The following is a 19,099-nucleotide window of genomic DNA, read 5'->3' as shown; positions in this document are numbered from 1 at the left end:
GCCTCTGCTTGACTTTTCCTCGGACTAATGGTCGCCTACCTTGGCTCCACTGGGACGATATTTCGGTGGTACGAAACTAATAAGTGACCGACCGAAAATAGACCCAGCGTGTTAGGGTACTGGAGTGACAGAGAGAAGGAGATTTCTGGCAACGAGAATCCGAATATTAAACCCTTCGCATTCGAACCACGCCTGTGATGCGGTTACAATTAGTAGCGGTCTACTTGAACGGAACATTTGTTGTGCCAAACGCGCTCGTTGTTTTGACTCGTCGCTTCGGAACGGCCTCGATGCGTGTCGCCGAGATATTACATCCTTTTTATTTTTTAGCTGACACGTGTGTTGACTCGGTATGATTCAAACGATATTTTGGGTTTGTTTGTTGAAAGGTGGTTTTCTATTTTTAATTTAAATTTATTGTTGCTGTTTCTGCCTTTGCGTTGCACAGTAGGGTTTCTCGATCAAAGGGTCAATGATCCTCCAAGAAAATCATTATTATTTGTATAAATTTCTTGCGGTTATTATTGTCACATGAAAGTAATTAAATAGGTCACTTTCTTCTCTTCCATCTTTCACATCCTTCCAAGATAACCTGCATATTAAGTTTCACAAGATGTTTATTAAAATTTTATTAAGAAACATAATAAAAAGAACTCGTTCCGTGAAATCGTTATTCTCATTTTCTATTTCTCCATGTCACGACTTTGTACAAGTTTCCTGTAATCATTGAGTTACTGTTATACACAGCTGGTTCTTACGTGTACACCTTCGATCGTTCGTTAATTTATAATTAGACAGACAAGCTGCTTTCCAGGTTGGTAGAAGGACGTATTTTCACAAGCATCGATTCGTAAAATGATCTGTTTTCAGAGCAAGCCTCGACGTCAAGGCTTAGACCTCTTCTAAGCGAACACGATACCCGTTTCGTGTCAGAACTTAATATTTAATAAACCTCTCGGATGTTGCTAACAGGCGGACTAACGTTTCACGTGATCGATATCGAGGTGGTTGTCGTTTGGTATCGATGCTTCGCGGAGAAATATAATCTAAGAAACTGCAATCCTACGCATAGTGAAATCGACTGGAATGGTTCGTATCGCGTGTTCCGGCGTTATTCGTAAGGCCGATCGATCGAGAAAGTTACCTCTCGAGATCTCTGCACTTCGATACTCACTCTTTCACTGTAACCATTTCAGATGGAAAGCTGTTAACGTTCAATGATCGAGAGAACGTGTTAACGAGGATTTTTAATTGGCATCCAGTTATATAATTCCCTATAAATCGATACAAAGTCAGCTTTGTAACTTTGTTTTTTACTTCATCGTCTAGCAATGTGAAACATTGTTATTTACCTTTCAGACAAACTGGGTCGTCTAATTATTTTAGACTTTCTAATTAGACCCCTGGGAGAATTGAAATTATCATCAAGATTGTAGATTGTAAAACTGAAGAGCGCCTCTGGATGACATCGGCCGATGGCCATATTATCGTAACGGTTTTCAGGTAGATTTTCTGAGAAGCCTGGTTTAAGGAAAGGCCAGTTCATCCTCGAGAAAGAACTGGACCTTGGGCACTGGACACCGGCCAGGGTGACATTCCAGAATAGGCCGATGGCATCGCGTCGCGAAATGCAGGTTATATGCGCTTTTCTATGCAACAGCCTTCCGAGACGAGTTCTATACGAGCTCGTTTCCTCGAAACGCGTGTGACGAGCGGAGGCCAGAAATTCTCGCGCAGCTCCTCGGTCAAGAAAAATCTGAACTCCAGGGATAATTGATCGTGTGGCGTTTCGACGCCGTGAGAAACACGACCATCACTGGGTTCGTACTTGTTGGATGATCGTACTTGTTGGTAGTAAATATCTGATGATCAATTAGATTGAACGGTTGATATAATTGGGGCAAACGATTGGTCCTTCTATAACATCGTACCTCGAACATTTCAGGAACAGAAAAGAAAGGACAATTGTTTGGAAATTTCGTAAAACGTGCACGTAAGTAGTTATCCGTGGACAACGATACGTTGAATCGAAACCATTGCGAAAGTCTGTCGACAGCTAATTATTTTTCGAGCAATTACTCGAGTGGTGCGTGCGTCTGCAACCTTGTATCGTACAATGGATCGCAACTCGACACGAACAATTGAATTTAATTAGCGTAAATGGACAGCGATCGGAATGCTAATTACTCGGTTGGAACGCGGACTTTGAGTTATTAGCGGACATTCCGCGGTACCTTTTACGATAACCGCCTCTTACAATACCTTCAGAGTCCTCGAATTTCGGTGGCAGCTGAATTTATTCCCTCGCATACCTCCGCAACGACCAAACTACTCGATAAGTTAACCCTTTCGAAAGGAAATTGTTTATGGGCATTATTCTGGTTTCGTGTAGGTTAACGAGGAATCAGGAATTCTTTTTCGTAGCTGAAATAAATATATACCGCGATAATTCAATTTCCAGGAGTATAATAATTAGCTTATGCTAATATTGTATCAATTAATTGTTCCCACAACAGATATTCGTTAACGAGGTATGGATAGAATTCAAGGTAGACAAGTTGAAGTATTTTCGATCGATCGGTACGTTTCGAAAACCATCTACCTTCGGCATCGCTAAAAGCATGAATTATTCTTCCGTCGTGCACGGAATTATGCAATGTCGTTGTTTACAACGACATGGGGTACCAGTGCAACCACCTCGTTCTTGGAGCTACGTGATTGCCCTACGGCTGCTTCCCATGTCACGCTTACTTACACAACTTTCTGTAGTTGCATCCATAGCTGCATAGGACGTTGCATATGCATACGTTATTAAAATATTATCTAGTGATGTATTGAAGTAGAAAGGTATTTTAACATGTACTTTAATTAGAAGCATGATACAATTTATACCTTTTTATTTTAATATATCAATAAATAATATACATGCAGCTATGATGCACATGCAGATTAATTAAATTTACATTTAAAATTCACATGCGCGTTCAATTCTTAATCGATAGAATATAAATGTTTCTGTGATCGTCTGTATAGACTCGTCGCATCGAAAGGGTTAAGAATCTTGGATTTCTCAATTCGCTTTTATGGAAGTGCAGGTATTTTCGATTCGACATCGATGCCCATTGATTTGAGAATGTAGTCGCGATCGGGCATGACAGATTTACCTGTTGCGTACAGACCAAGTACACGAGGTATGCGGCCTGTCGGTCGTCGATGCCGGAGCTCGATAACGATTGTTACGAGTCCATCGAATCGGGATGCAGCAATCTCTGCAATGTTACCCGATTATCGTCGTACGAGTGTCGTTTTCCCACGGCAGCGTGGAAATGTTATACAGGTTGGTGACAAGCCTTTCGTAAGGACGTACATACTTCTTGCGAAGTTGGCCTCGTTCGAGTAATAATTCCGGATTGCTCTAGGTACTACTTGTCGCAAGTACTCGTATTATTCATCATTTGAGAAAAGGATTAATAAACTTTCAGTAAATAAGGTGTTAGACGTCGCGAACTGAAAATTAGAACTATCATGTAGCGTAGAAGGGAAAATTGTGTTATAGTATCCTTGAGTCACCTGCTGATCCTTGGACGTCGTATACATTCCCCAACGATACAATCGCTTCGTTAGATGTACTCCGTTACATTTACCATTTTTTGCACCGATATGCACACACTATTCGAAACGCGTGATTGGTGCACGTGCATGTCCTTCGAGCGCCACTTGGCGCCGCGGCGCGCCAGCTTGGACGACCATAATTGCAATATTATGCGAGTTCTACGGGAATGTTCCCGGGACGTGTTGACGATATTTCGAATTCTTTTCTTCTGGCTATTCGCTGAATGTCGCCATTCGCAATCGAAGGTTGCCGTTTCTGATTTAAATTCCATTTTTCTGCCGATCCTAGGTGAACGTACCTTTAACATTATGAATTATTCTCGTCAGGATTAATTCCAGTTGCATTTTTCCTTAATCCAGTGATCCTTGAAATTTCGATGGTAACAGATGATAAAACCAGGAGACAATTGCTTTTGTTGTGGTGTTTTCCTTTCTAAGGAAACTGGTAGCCTAATGTGCTGTCAGGAATAAGTACAGACGGTATTACCGTAGCGAATTTAAGATACACCAACGAAATGTCAACTAGTTTTCAAACAACTCGTTCGCGCGGTTTAATTACCGTCTCGAAAGTTGTTCAACTCGATCGAGTAGGTAGCTGTGTTGAAGTCAGTATTTTTTTATCATTTTCTTGGAACGTTATTGCAGCTGAAGTTGTGAACATGTTACCACTACCACGTAATAAGAGGCACCACCGAATTTTATAACGTAATATTTTTAGTTATTTTCGTTTTCAAAATGTTAAGCTTAATTCTAATTATAGTACAGAAATATGCACATACAGAAAAATGCATAAGAATAAGTTCGATGTCGCGTCCTTGCGTTTCCTCTCGAGTGGACGAGCGCCACTCCTCTTTCGTTCACTCTCCGATTACGTTCACTCTCTTTCCCTACCGCATATCGCAAAGATCACTGACTCCAGTATTTTCCGCTACCACTATTTCATTTTCCTTTCCATGGTTTGCGTCATTTTCTGGACTCCAGTAGAATGTAGGTTCTTGGCTTCCACTAGAATTTGGACTTTTCCTTCGATTTCCTTCGACTTTTAATCGATTTATGTCGATCATGTGCAGTATTAATAGAAAAGTATTTCAAGCCAATAGTTGAAATTGAAAATAAAATAAGTTTGATCGTTCGTCGATACGATCCACGTGTTCACGAACGGCTTGGCAGAAATATCGAGGATAGATCGGCGAGAAAGTCTCGTGCAATTCTCGAGATAAGATCGAAATGCGGAATGCAATCGAGCATCAAAGAATCACGAAATTGTCGATGCAATCGCGTTTGACTTAATACTTTTCCCGCGATTTATGAACTGTCCTTTAACCCGCTATTCGCGAGTCTCTCGATTCTATAAAGACATTGAAAATCTCGCGTGAAACCTACGATTTAGTCGAAAACGAATGCAAGAATTGTATCTTGAGAGTAGAAAAAGCAAAGTTGATCAATAGACTCGAAAGATATTCGCGTGCATAGTTGCTATTGAAGCTCTCTGCGGTATGCAAATTTATAACATAAATTGCATGAAAGCGAGCTGGTTTTTCACGCGTACAGCCCCAACGACGCTTTAAACGATCCACTTTCGATGGATGAATATTAGAGAATATGGAAATTTGATGTTTCATAGACGCGAAAGTTTAATTTCGTTGGGAATTTAATAGCTGGATGATTATATAGTGTTCATGAGAAACTAGTAATTGGACGACGAATTTGCTAGATGCGCAGGTAATAAGTTTGAAAGGTAGGTTAGGGATATGAATATGTACAAGCTGTACCAAAGTTAATCAGTTTTATCGGATTTTCACTTGGAAGTTTCATATTTACTCTGAACAAATTATTAGCTGATTGAATATTAAATCGTGGAATCGAAGGTGAATAATGAAAATTTCAATGTATCTAACGATTTAATGGTGTCAAGGAGCCCAGTTGTTTCCACTATAATCGCGAGTTAGTTCGCGTGTCGCGTTTACGCGTTAACCAACCGGTATTTGCAAGTAAATTCGCGATTGTCATGATCGAAACACGTAATTTCGAGCTTGTTACCGGAGAATCGATCGTATTCGCCTACAATCTTCAACGTGCTGTGTGTGCGCACGGTTGGTATATACGATCATCATAGCTGATGATCGTTGGTTATTGTCGTCGGCGTTGTTTCACTGACCAAATTGGCCGTTCTCGAAACAATCGGCACGCAATCGTGCCGGAATTTATTGCTTTTACGTGTTCGACACTCGTCGCGATTCTGTGGAACAATGCAACGATGGATTTTACCGCTGATGCAGACCCCATACCATACGAAATCTCACCGTTTATTTCGCCGCTGTATCCTTTTCGTGGGTGTGTCTGTCCCTTTCAGTAATTGGCTGCTGTCGAGCCGACCTTTTCAAATTCCTTCGGCCACTTTTTGAAATGAAAGAAAGGCCTGACTTAATTACAGGAATGTAGAATTTAGAAAGCATCGGAGTATTCTCAGAAATTAAAATTTCTTTTTTTACGCTGCTATTTCAACGTAAATTAATTGATTAATAAAAAGACTGAAGATCGTACTAATAATTTTAATTAGTTTGTTATTCCTGATGAATGGGACTAATCTCTATCATAAAATACCGCGCCAACAGAAGAAGCTTCCAGCATAATAATCCAGTAAGTGGTGAAATAATTGCAGCTAATTTAACTGTCAGTCATTCGCAATAATTACGCTTTTCTGTCGTTAAACGGTATTTTGCAACTCGTTTGGAAAAGAATCGACGGGGAAAAACATTCCTACCTTCTAGGTGTTATTCTCGCGAAAGGGAAAGATATCGCTTAGGCTAGTCGCGTGAACTTTTGAAGCGGACGAGGGAGAAAAATTTGCACGGGCGAAAGGTCGTGGCGAATAAGAGAGAAGGACAGGGAAGTGAACGTCTCTGGACGTTTCTACAGCCGAAGAAAGAGAAAGGGAAAAAGGATAGACGAAGTATTGGGTGTGATCGAGAAAAGTATCCCCTCGGAGCAGAAATTCCTTTTGCTATCGTGTAGCCCCGTGTCGACACAATCGATGATTACGATCAGAAATGATGGCTCGAATGTCATCGATCGACGATTTTGCCGTGCTACGCCGGAAGACAATTGTGCAAAACGTGAGCCCGTCGGCTCGATCCTTACCCCAAGGAAATTATTAATGACATTTCGTTCGGTATGATTGATTCGAAATTCCTTTTGTTGCAAGACCGCGATGCGATCCGGCGACTTAATTAATGTTACCATCCGAGACGATTGAATTTTATTGCGATCTCTTCATCTCGTGATTAATTGTTTAATCACGATCACGACCTCGTTAATGATACTCCGAGATTTCACGGAAAATGGAACAAAAAATCGGAGATAAGGGGATGCACTTTAAAAGAGAAATACTTGACAATTACACGGATCAACCGAATGCACTTGTATGCAGTTTTATGCGTCCCAGATTTACAGGCATGCAACTTATGCCACATTGCGGGCAAGCTTATCACGATATCGTGATCTCGACGATTTCTCTGGATCCACCATGGAAGATCCATACTTGGTGACCACTGCATACAACCTGTCCTTGAACTCGTCCTCGACAAGATCCAAATTCCTGAACCTGCTTTGCTTCGTTCTTCTTCTTCTTCTTCTTCTTCCTCGCCACCTTTGAATCTCAGCTCGTTTGCATTCGAATAAGCATGGAACAGCGTGTTTTCGAATAATTGTTCAAAATGGTGAGTCATTTTTACGAAGAAGCGAGAAAGTTTGACTTATGTAAAACGTGGAGTATTTTATGAACTTGTTTTGGTAGGAAAATAAAGTTGCAGAGTTGTGAAATATGTCAGTAGTTTTGCAAGATATTATACAAATTATGAAAGGTTCAATGATAGGTTTAGTTGTTAATGGTCTAGGACGAATAAATGACCTCATTAAAAGCTGCAATTACTTTCGTACTCGAACGTAACAGGATTTTTATCAGCAGGAGGTAGAATTGAAAAAGTACACTCGTAATTTGAGGTGGTGCACGCTCGTGGGCTCGGAAACTTAGTTTATACACGCATGAAACATAGGTACGCAAATTACGTGAACACTTTGGCGGCCGAATAAATAAGCGTTCTCGCAAACTAGTTGATCCGGTCGTGCACACGCACGTTCACGCGCGAGGAACACGGGTTTACCTTTCTGGAGTAGGTGCGTGCGTGCGTTGTCCGGTCGACGTGGAAAAATCGGTCGAGGAATTTCTGCAGCAGCAAGGACGACGATAAATCATAAAATATCTGTAAACGGTGCTCGTCCAGCGACGGTTCGCCTCTCTCTTTTTGCTCTTTTATATAATACCGTCTCGGTAGAACACGAGCGGTCGTACGTCGATCCTAACCACATATTACGTGGAACATATGTAGAAGGACGAGCAAGAAACAGGGAGGTCGTGAGGCGGCTACCGGATGCGATCCTCGCACGTTATGCGATCGACAGTCCGCTCGAATCATCCTCGTGACGACACGTTGCTATTTGAGTGACTCCTCTGCAACGGTGTAGGAACACTTTGCATGCGAAGCACAAATTAATTTAAAAAATAATTATCTCGCGATGGTATTCCTTTCTCCTTTTCTTCGACTTTCCAAATTATTATATTGCCATTTGGTAATTGACAAGGGAAAAGAACGATGATTTTTTGAAAATTTTGCAGAATTTTGTAGAAATGCATTTTGAAAGAAGGAAGGGGGGTTCGACACGACGTATTGATGAAAAGATAGAGACCAGACAGGTAAATGTAACTCAAACGGGTTCAGAAACTGGAAACTGATCATTAACAGGTTTCACGAAAGAGGATGTAGCTAGACAAGAAATATTTTTTATTAAAATAAAAGAGCGTACATGGCCAGGTTGCTTGCAATTTGCTTCCGATATCGACACGTAGAAATTTCATTTACAATATAATCATACTCCGCTTTGAAATATGCGAATGAAAATGTTTCAGAAGCTTAATTTGTACAGGTTTGAGATAGGCTGACATTAAATAGCTGTGTCGAAAGTAACGGGTATGAGTATTAATTCGTAGAAAATTTTCTGTAGCACTTATGATAATCAAGTATTTCCTGTATAGGTATTTACTTTGCATTGACTTAGATTCAAAATATTAAATTGCAATCTATTCAATCTGAACAAATATTTATATTAGCACACTTTCTATCTTCTAGACAAGGTTTGTTCTGGTAGAAATTTGAACTGGTAGAAGTTTGTGTTTTCTAAATTCCACACATTATTGCAAATAATGTATGTGTAATTTGCAGTGAAGATAAACTGCTACTGATAAGTAGTGTAAAATATAGGTACAAAATAAGAGCTTTCAAATGATGGTTAACGAAATTGTAATCTCACACCTGTCTGACATACTTCTTATTATAACTAATTAGTTTTGATAATCGAGCTCCCACGTTAGAATCACCCATTGCTAACAAGACATCCAAACGATTAACATTCTCCTGGCACTAGGTGCTCCCTTAATGATCTCGACAATATTTCATCATATCCGAGACGTTAGATCGGGACCAAAAAGTGTCAGACGTGTCTCGAACTGGTTCAGCGACAAACGATCAACACTCGAGCGACACGTCTGTAAGAAAAGTGTGTTGGATCAGCGGAGCGTCCTGTGGCGCGCGTCCAAACGAGTTTCCAGGTCGATCGCTGGGAAAGATGCGCCATCCTGGTACCTAGCCGACGTAGCCAAGACCTCACAGATGCACTCGAGGTCTCGTGTTCGGAATCCGCGGATCACGGCGTGGCTGGTAGCTGAAAACGTGAGCGGAAAGCCGTCGCGGGTTTGCACCGGGTCCTGGATGAAACGGCTAATGGTTACCTCGTGAGAAGCGATCGATGCAAGAAATGATTTATAAGCCGGTGTTCCGCTCGATAGCGTGTAAACGACGCTCTTCTGGAGGACGCGCTCGCTGCAGGGTGCAGATGTAGCCGCAAGGATAATTGCCACACTGTCTAGGGAATACATTAACGACCTTACTCCATCCTCCTCATTCTTGATTGTCAATCTTCCTTTTATCGTGGTTCATCGTAAATTTAGCGCGTTTCCTATGAATAGGAGATCGGGAGAAGACGAAGGTGAAGATTCTCAGGTATTTTAAATTGAAGGCAAAAAGTAAGGACCAAAGTGGTCACAAAATTTTAGTGCCAGGACATAATAAATGAATGGAGAGATGATTAGGTTCTACCAGGTAGAACCTAAATGCAATTAGGATAATCCTACGAGGATGATAGTCTTCAATAAAATTTTATAACCGTACATATTACAGAGAAAATTGAAGTTACCGATGATCAAGTGCCGGTGCAATAAAAAGTGCATCAGAAAGAATGGTCCTTATAACGAATCAGGGTACTCGTTTCCTCCCTCGGTGAACCTTTTTTTTATCGTCTCCTGGTTAATTTATCGGGCGCTCCTGTAAACGACCTTGCCGGAGTGGAAGGACGATCGAAACGGCTCCCGGAATGCATCCGCTCGTGACCTTCTTCTCGGATGCACCGGTACCGAGGCGCTGATGCATACATGCACCTGCAACGGGTTTCGGCGTAACCGGTCGTAGACTTTAGGACTTTCACCTGGTATCGACGTACAACGATCCCGGCAGAAGCGAACCTGACGGCATCTTAACGGGACGATAATGTCGGATTATCGTGCTACTCTTGGCCCATCGTCGAATTCCTGGAACGTCACTGATGATGGGATTAAAATCCCTCCCTCTTCTATGGAAACGGTCAATTAAGAGGAAACATACGTGTACGGGTAATGGAATTTCTGCTACTTGTGTCACATATTTTATACCAATTATGAATGCTGTTTTATTCATCTTGGTTTGTTTCATATTTTATTCCTCTGCTGTTTGGAATTTTATTGGCAACTGGTAATTAGCAATGATTATTCTTCTGATTAATACACAGCGTGTGATAGGTCATTCGTTTGGTAATTAAATTTGCAATTTTTTCAAATATTTTGCAAAGAATTTTAATCATTTTAAAAGGTTTCGAGTTTCATTTGATACTTTGATTGCTAAGATATTCAAGTTTGGATGACTGTAAATTTTGTCAAAAAATAAAGTCAACGTGGATGTTTTTTTACTGACAGACCAAAGAGAACTGTGCTCGACTCGAACCACTACGAATCGATACCTTATATGTGCAGCTGACGCGATTACTGGATTTTCTCCTAATACGGATTTCTACGCCTAGAATCGTCTCGTAAAACGCAAACTCCCACTGCTGTCGTGGCTGTTGTTTTCATCTGATAGTGTATCGGACAAAACCAAGGAAATATCTGGTTTTTCTGCGATAGAGATGCTGAAAAAGTTGTGGGAAGGAATAGAAACTGTCCTCGGTAAACTTCTCCTAATTAAGCAAATATATTGTACACGTGTCACAAAAGATATATTGAATTGTAAACACCCTTTCAATTTACAATTATCAACGTGTCACATTGTTAATGTTTCGACGATCACTTCGAAGAAACAGCACCAATATTTTTGCATACAATGCATTTCTCTCGCCACAATACATTTCTCGTTGACAAATGACTCGACCAAGGTCTCAAGTGTTACATTACATTAATGCATATTTAAATTAACTTGTGTTTAACACGACGTCCTTGATGCATTAACTCCCACATATGTGTCTCAATTAATAACGTCATCAACAAAGCGTTTAATCAGATTTTTACATTTCATCGAAGGTATTCGTAACGTCGAAACTCATCTGTCTCGATTATTTCTCTTGCTAAATATAAACTTCGGAACGTGGCTGTTGGAATTCCAGAAATCTGCCATGAAATGTACGAGACACCGCGGGTGTCTCGTGGCCAGTTTATTTTCAAAACACTCGCCCATGGTAATAACTGTCGGTGGTGACTGTTTGTTGAAACAACGTTGGTATTTCGTGAAATTTCAAAAATCTGGAATTCGTGAGTGCCTGGAGACGGAAGGAAGAGATTTCGCAGCTGTCACGGTCAATGTGGCGGATTTGTGGTAGGTCGCTGCGAGAGTTTTACGATTTACCGAACCAGAACACCATAAAAAATATGAATTCCTTGATCTTGAATCAGCAAAGGGGAAAAATGAAAAATTAGACATCATATTCTTTTGCGTGTCTCTTAGGTAAATCTGATATTCCAAACACAGATCATCCATGATTCTCTCTTAGAACTTAGAACTCCCACTCGATAAAGCCTTCAATGGTTCATTCCATGGAAAACAAACCAAAATGAAGCTCCATCAACAATCCTCTCCAGTGAAACTGGAACTCTTGTGAACTCGATCGAGATCAATGAATATCAAAGCGATTCTTCGTTTGAAACGTTTAATCTCGGCCCGGAAATGCCGCATGGCTGGTCTCGACCATATTCAAAAGGTCCAACAGCTTGAGCAGCTGATGGGTCACGGTACGAAAATAGTCGTACCATGGTTATTTCTGGTTCCTTTATTCCACCGTGGCGCTGGTACACGGCAAAGATCGTTACCGAGCTTCGGTTAAACGAAGATTTGTTGTTTTTTCGCCTACGCGCCAGTTTCCGTAGAACGTGAAACCCTTTGAAAGGCTTCGATCGGCGTAGAAAAAGCGGAGCAAACCGTCTTCAAAGCTGTCGACCCATTTTCCAAGGAATTTCCAGCTGGCAGGAGACTGTACTCCTCCGTCCGCGAAAATCTATCCGTTTATCTAATTAATTGAAACCCGCGAGGATCTTTTACACCTGTGTGTCGGCGTTTAGAACCTGGTCCATTTATCTAAAACCTGGTATGATATATTTAGATGGTTGTTTATGATGATCGTCTGAATGAAAAATAATTTAAGCTGCTTCGAATCTATATCGTGTCGTTTCGCTGAGGATTCCTCTCGAGACTGAAGGATCCGTACCGCGCACTTTTCAGAAGCCGTGATGAATGGAAGGAGGAGCTCGTCTTCTGTATTCCTGCACAAAAGCAAGGCGAACGGATCTTTTCAGGATTCTTTCCAACGATGGTCGGAGGAGGCATTCTTCCTCCGTACGATCATCCTTCCTTCTGCGCATTATTTTCTGACCGTGCAGCCTTTGTGCATCGTTCCTCTTCGCCTGTGAGCGAGTAAATTTTCCACGCCATAACTAACGCACACGATCGTACGAATGAGTTATCGTGGATCGGTTCCCACACGCGTGAAACACGAGCAATCAAAGTTTTCCTTTCAGAAATTTCGAGACCAGTTTCGTTGAGCAACCACCATCCACGAAATTTATTATAAAACGATTACTCATTGCATGCATTCATTATACTGTGCAAATAATTATAAATACCTTCGCTGTTGCATATATACCACGGATAAACTCATTATCGTGACCAGACTCTTGTTAGAACTCATTAGAAAGTAGTCTCGGTTAATGTTAATGAAGTAATCGATAAATCGTGCCTATTTTATCTGCGCTGCTGATAAATCCGGATCGCAACACGCGAGGGCTTTATCACCGACGACAGACACGCGGTCGTTTCTCAAAATTAACATACGCAAAATGGAAAGGGAATTACTTAACGCGATTTATGCACGGGTTCAGATGAAAATGAACGCGAGTGGAATGCAGAGGAGGTTGGTCCACTCGTACATAGATTTTAACAGTTGTTGAACGTGTCCAGTTTGTAATTAATAGTATACTTATTAAAATATTTGTATCATATTTCATCAAATTATATAATGTCTAATTAAATCATTATTTACATATAAAGAACACTTGTAGAATTGTCAGAAATATATGATTTCTGATTTTGGACTCCCCTGATTCATACATGAAATGAACATGTTAACCATCTTCATTCAGCATCAGAATTAAACTTCAATTCACGCAATAGCAAATTACTAGTGAACACACATAATGATATATTTCGACAAACTGAAGAACACGAAAAAATCTTGTCTTCGAACAAGAAACAAGATCGTCCAAGGAAGATTAAGATCCTCTGCATTTATAAATTCTCGCAACGTTTCCCATAGCCGGCTGCGAAATTGCGATTCCCAGATTGTATCAATTTTTACAAAGACACCAGTTACCAGCAATCTCTTGCGGCGATCCGACACGAAATCGATTTCAATTTCTATAAAGGCTCGTGTTCGACGCCTCGAGGATGTTTCCCATCGTCGCAGCTCGGTGCATTCGTGGATGCAACGAAACCGTGGATGCATCTCCAGCGTTACCTAAACTGCAATTCCGCGATCGTTACAATAATTCACAGGAGACCGTGTAACCGTGCAACTGGTCGATACACATATATCGTAGCCATCGTGAATAATAGACGCATTGCCATCTAACGTGCTCGTGATCCCAAAGTGCAGCTTCCGTGCATCGACATGTTTAAGAAATATGATTTGAGAAACGATGTCGTGTCGACGAAGTTTGGACATTTCGAAACGATATTTGCAGAGAAAATAATAAAGAAATTCTTTTTACTTCTTCATTCACCAAGAAAATATGTAACATAAACTATATTTGCTTTATGTTTGACATAAATTTACTCAGGTCAGAAAAGTACGTCCAGTTCAAAGGGTTAAAAAAAACTCGCTCGAATTACGGTTTAAATGTATAATTAACTGCTTCCGCAGCAGCTAACCAAGTGCTAATTCCACCGCCCTATTAAATCGTATTTTCACGTGAAAATATTCCTTTGCACTGGCGGCCCGCGCTATTACACCTGTCACGCACTATATCCTCCTCTCCTAAGTGCTTTATTGTCCCTCAAAATGTTCGTGCATGATAGCATTTCATACACGTCATCGATATTATTTTAGAACAACAAAGAACAGAGCAATTAATAAATTTTGAATAGCGATACTTTTAACAACTCTTAATTTCTACTTCACATGATTCCTGAAGTTTTCAACTTAACTTCATCATTCTTTTCGAACACGTAACTGTTATATAACGAGTTGAATTAGTTAGCAGTATTCGAGGCTGTTATTTCCCTCGGACGTCAATCAGTGCTGGTCATCGTGTTTTAATAAGAACAAACTACGTCGAGGTTTCGAAGACGAGAGAAATCGCTACACATCGGCGGACAACGGTGAAAGCGTTTAATTAGCAGCACGGGTCGCAAAACAAAATTCGCCGACGAGTCCTAGAAAGCGAAAGATGACACGCTTTATTTTCACGGAACGTTAGGCTAATTTCCTTCCGGCCCCGGTTGTTTTGCATGGATCGTGATTAGTAGCTTCGATCGAACCCGGTTTCCCTCGTTTTCAACTACTTTCTAGACTAACTGAGCTTTAAACTCTTTTTCTTTGCGTTCTCGGTCTCGATTCTTCGGTACAGTGACACCATTTGCATTCAAAGGAGCAGAACGAATTTGATTGATTTTACACGGGTAGAAAATCAAACGATTAATCTTCGGCTAACGAATAATTTAATTTAATCATTAAACCGATGATCCACGGTACGTTTAGTATAAAAATATGTATGTTTTTGTGACTGATTGTTATGTAAATTACCGCTTAGTTGATTCATTTTAATATGCGCAGATTTCATATGTAAATATCCAATCTCCATTCTTTTTCACCTTGTACTTCACCTTCGGATTCAACTCCAGAAATACCTCGGTTCGCATTGATATTCAATTGGAATTATCATAATGCCTTTGTAATTTATGTGTATACTAATGTTCTTCTTTTATTTCACCTGGAAATCTTGAAATACAAAATTCCTCGAGCTTGGTGGATGCTAGTTCCTCGTTCTTTTCGCGATGCACGTCTTCGATGTCTTGTTTACTCTTCCTCGAGCTGGAAGAACGGAACGAAAAAGCGAGTCAATGACATGGAGGAACGGAGCTGGCCAGCTGCCGCGCCAGTCGGATCGTAAAAGGATTTAGTATCGGTTGTGGGACGAGGTCGTTCCTGGAGATGACGTAGTAAAATTTACAGTGGGCGTACGGCCGTGAAGGCCTTCTTCCGATCACTTACCTGACCCGTGTACTTATTCTTCGCCGGCAACTCGAACCTCTATGCTCCAGATCGTACTATGACTAGGAAGAAACGTGCTCTGAAAAATCCTCTTTGAAAGAGCCGATACGTTCTTCAAACATGACATTCGATGCATTTTTTCGAATAGTTTTATGTTTCTTTGGGTAGCAAGAAAGTTTTTATTCGTTTAGGTGAAAAATAGTTGAAAGTAAACGATTTTTGATAAGGTCTTCTTCAAAAGGAAAAATAAATTTTCCATTAATTTGTAAAGAAATTTATTAGGGAAAAGGAAAGAGAAGGATACATAAGGTAAAGAAAAAGAGGAAAAGAAATAAATGTGATGTCGGTGTTGGTAGCCTGCCCTCGTAGAAGTCTGCCTTGCCCTCGGCTTGTCGATGCAACTGCAACTGCAACTGCAGCAGCCGGCACGGTCGTTACGGCATTAACGCGTAAGTGCATAAGTGTGGTCCGTGGTCGAGATAGAGCTGCACTCCGGCTTCTAGAGTCTAGAAAAGCCGGAGAAGGTTGAAGCGGCTGTAAACGATGCAAACGGTCGGGGTGAATGCACTTCTTCTCTCGCGTTGGATGCACCGCGCGAAAGGCTGAGTGAACGTCGATGCAACGCGGATATCGAGGGCTTTTAGGAAGTGTCTCTGACACTGATCCCATCGTGACTACTCGATTTGTGACCTCGCCACGTTCTCTTCTTTGAAACTCACCTATTTAAAGTGAAGCTGTCTTTCCATATGGCGGACCGTTGCACCGAGAATGCACTTATACTCTTGCTCTTTATAGTAACAATGACTTAATTAAAGAGACGTATTTTAGCTGAAAATTTATCTTTGGTTGATTGTTATATTCCTTGAAATTATAAATTTTCCAAAGCCCAAACGTATCAGTTATCCACCCAGGTCTTTGTAATTTCCATTCTCACCCCGCCTATTAATTCTTTCTTTTACAACTTAATGACTGGCTAAACTAGCATTGATACAATTAGATAGCGGCTATTTGATCAAATTAAGTACACATTGCGCGAATTCCTCGATCAAAGGCTAATCAGCTCCGCCTTACCGATTATATAACACGTGTTTCATCCTCATATTACCAGTCGCCTAACAAGCAATCGATAAGATTAGATGTATATCTACAAAACTTTGTAACATCCGAGTTGACTATAAACCTGATGAATTGAACGCTTCGAAATAGTGTTGTCCAAACTTGCGGTGAGAAGTTGTACGTCAAGGTGGAACGGGAATCGTTATTTCATCTCGTGGGAGTCGAGGCTGTAAAACCGTGGGCAATAAAGAAGTCGTCACGTTGAAAAGGTAGAAATTAGCGATTCAAAGCATCCGGTTGATTTGCATTTCGGAAACGCGGAAAGCCAGGCCGGGAGACGCTTACGTGGCTGGAAATAATTAAGCTTCCCATGGAGCCGTTCATTTTCGAGCGAACACAGCGACGTTAATGCAAATTTCGAAAAGCTGAGACTCGCGTTCAACTTGCGTTACAACGTATAGGAAACATTGTATTTTACGACACCCTCTTTCGACTAGCTCGTGTCTTCTCACGAGCCACGGCGCATACATATCTTATCCATGCAAGGTAAACGAGGTAAATTTACGATCGTCTAGCCCTTTCTATTCAAACAGCCAGCTACATGAACACGGACGAATGCACTCTAACACTATTGCATTTTCTGATTTCAGGTGAGTGCAGCTGATCCAAGGTCTCGGGACAATTTTTCGATGCACCCTCCAGTTGCGATCCGTGGATATGGGGTCAGGTATGAATGAAAAATTATTGTAAAAGGAAAATGATATAGTTTTATAAATAACATAGTTTTCCCTAAAAAATATGGAATTTTGGGGGAAGATAACTCCATTATTTACATTTTATTTAATTCATTATTGTATCATATCTAGAAATTTCAACGCCTCAAAAATTTACTAGAAGACCTTCAAACGGATGTATTATACGTTCTAGATTATTTTAGTGTACATTTGTAGTGACACCAAGATTTCTTGCTAAACTAACGCGATAACAATCATCGTGTGTGTAAACATACAAAGATTATCGGCATACTCCCTGAAGAACCATAATATGATATTTCAGGGAAGATTACGCAATTTTTATATTTGTTAAACATACAAAGCAGACGTTGAGATTAGGGAACCCATGCTAGATTTCTTGTAGCTTAGATTATTACAGAATTGTTTTTCCAAGATTAATTATAAAAGAAACGTAATGCAGCGTGATGCAACTGGCTCGGTGCAACTTTGCACACAGATGCAAATCACGAAATGACACCGTGGTTCCACACAAGGTTCCTAAACTCGTAAATCATCGGGCAAGATAACGGAATGATTTACGCTCTTCCATCACCGGAATAATGCTCATCGTTATACAAAACCATACTCAAAAAATTCGTATGCAGACATCGTCTGTCGAACACGCAACACTTCGGGGTCCCGAATTCTTTCGCGTCAGCCTTAACTTGTGTCACGTATGTTAGTCGGTTCGGACAATACGTAACGCGAGAACGATGAGAAAGATGCGTGGCACTCGATTTTCGGCTGGAAAATCCTGGAAACAATAGCGCATTGTCAGCCAAAACTGATCGAGAGCGATTCTCGCGTAAGTCGGTCGCGTTCCAGCTGGTTTTGAAACGCGTAAAAATTCTTGTCACCGTCTCGAACGCGCGCGAAATTGTTTTTCAACGTGTTTGAAAGGTGAACAATGGGAAGAGCGTTGCGTAACGTGACGGAAAACGGGTTATTTTGTGCCGTTGATCGCGGTATCGCGACAATAGCGCGTTACGACGTCAGCCGGGTCACAGACGACGTCCTGTCTCATGAGCGTACAATGACGAGCCGACGAAGAATTCCGCGGAGAGCAAAATAGACTTCCTGGCACGAGAATCTCACGGAGCTTTCGATTTAACGAGCACACCGCCCCGTTGTCGAATATCGTTGCAACGGGATGACAATGGCACCTGGTACCTCGGATTTCGTAACGTCTTGCAATACTTCTGCGTCCCTTCTTCCACTTGCTCTTTTCTCCTGCCATTCAGTACTTTTCAGTTTGATGGATCAGATTTTTAATGACTTGAGAAATTCCGGGATTTTTATATTGTATTCTGAAAAGATTTAATGTCCTTTCGAAATCTTAAAACAGTTAACGAACCCAAGTGCAAAAGCGATTCGGTTCTTAGGTCGGTTACATTCACCCAATTAAGCTTCGTTCACAATGCATTCCACGCGTCAGTCGCAATTATGCGATTAACCTCTGCGTCCTACGCGCCTTTCAGGCTCTGAGAAGTCATATCCACGGAGAAAGGGGATTCAATCGGACTCTCTGCCGTTGATCAGCGGTAATTGAGTAATCATCGTCACGAGTACACGGTGTCTCCTACATGCACGCCCACGTATATAGAGCGACAGAGTACAGAAAGGGAAGTTTCGAAAGCTTCGTGGACATAATTGTAGCCGGGCATTAATTATACGTAACCGTGATTGCACCTGACCATGCT

The 19,099-nt window shown here is 41.1% G+C and overlaps 1 protein-coding gene across 5 annotated transcripts in view; it reads left to right on the top strand.

The window, feature by feature from the left end:
- LOC114877017 (calponin homology domain-containing protein DDB_G0272472) overlaps nt 1-19,099 on the top strand; it is an 85,034-nt gene that overhangs the window by 26,292 nt on the left and 39,643 nt on the right. The window contains exons 1-2 of one of the 5 annotated variants that reach the window (XM_029189084.2): nt 10,103-10,393; nt 17,277-17,353. The exons of 3 other annotated variants lie outside the window; for them this stretch is intronic. The gene's annotated coding sequence lies outside the window, so the exon portion shown is untranslated. Of the gene's footprint in view, nt 1-10,102; nt 10,394-17,276; nt 17,354-19,099 lie in introns of those variants that run through there. One more of the 5 variants, XM_029189081.2, reaches the window with a different exon arrangement.

The sequence above is a fragment of the Osmia bicornis genome, chromosome 13 (genome assembly GCF_907164935.1).
Source record: "Osmia bicornis bicornis chromosome 13, iOsmBic2.1, whole genome shotgun sequence".
Taxonomy (NCBI): domain Eukaryota; kingdom Metazoa; phylum Arthropoda; class Insecta; order Hymenoptera; family Megachilidae; genus Osmia; species Osmia bicornis.
Note: the sequence above shows the minus strand (reverse complement) of the source record. Positions and strands in the feature narration are given on the sequence as shown.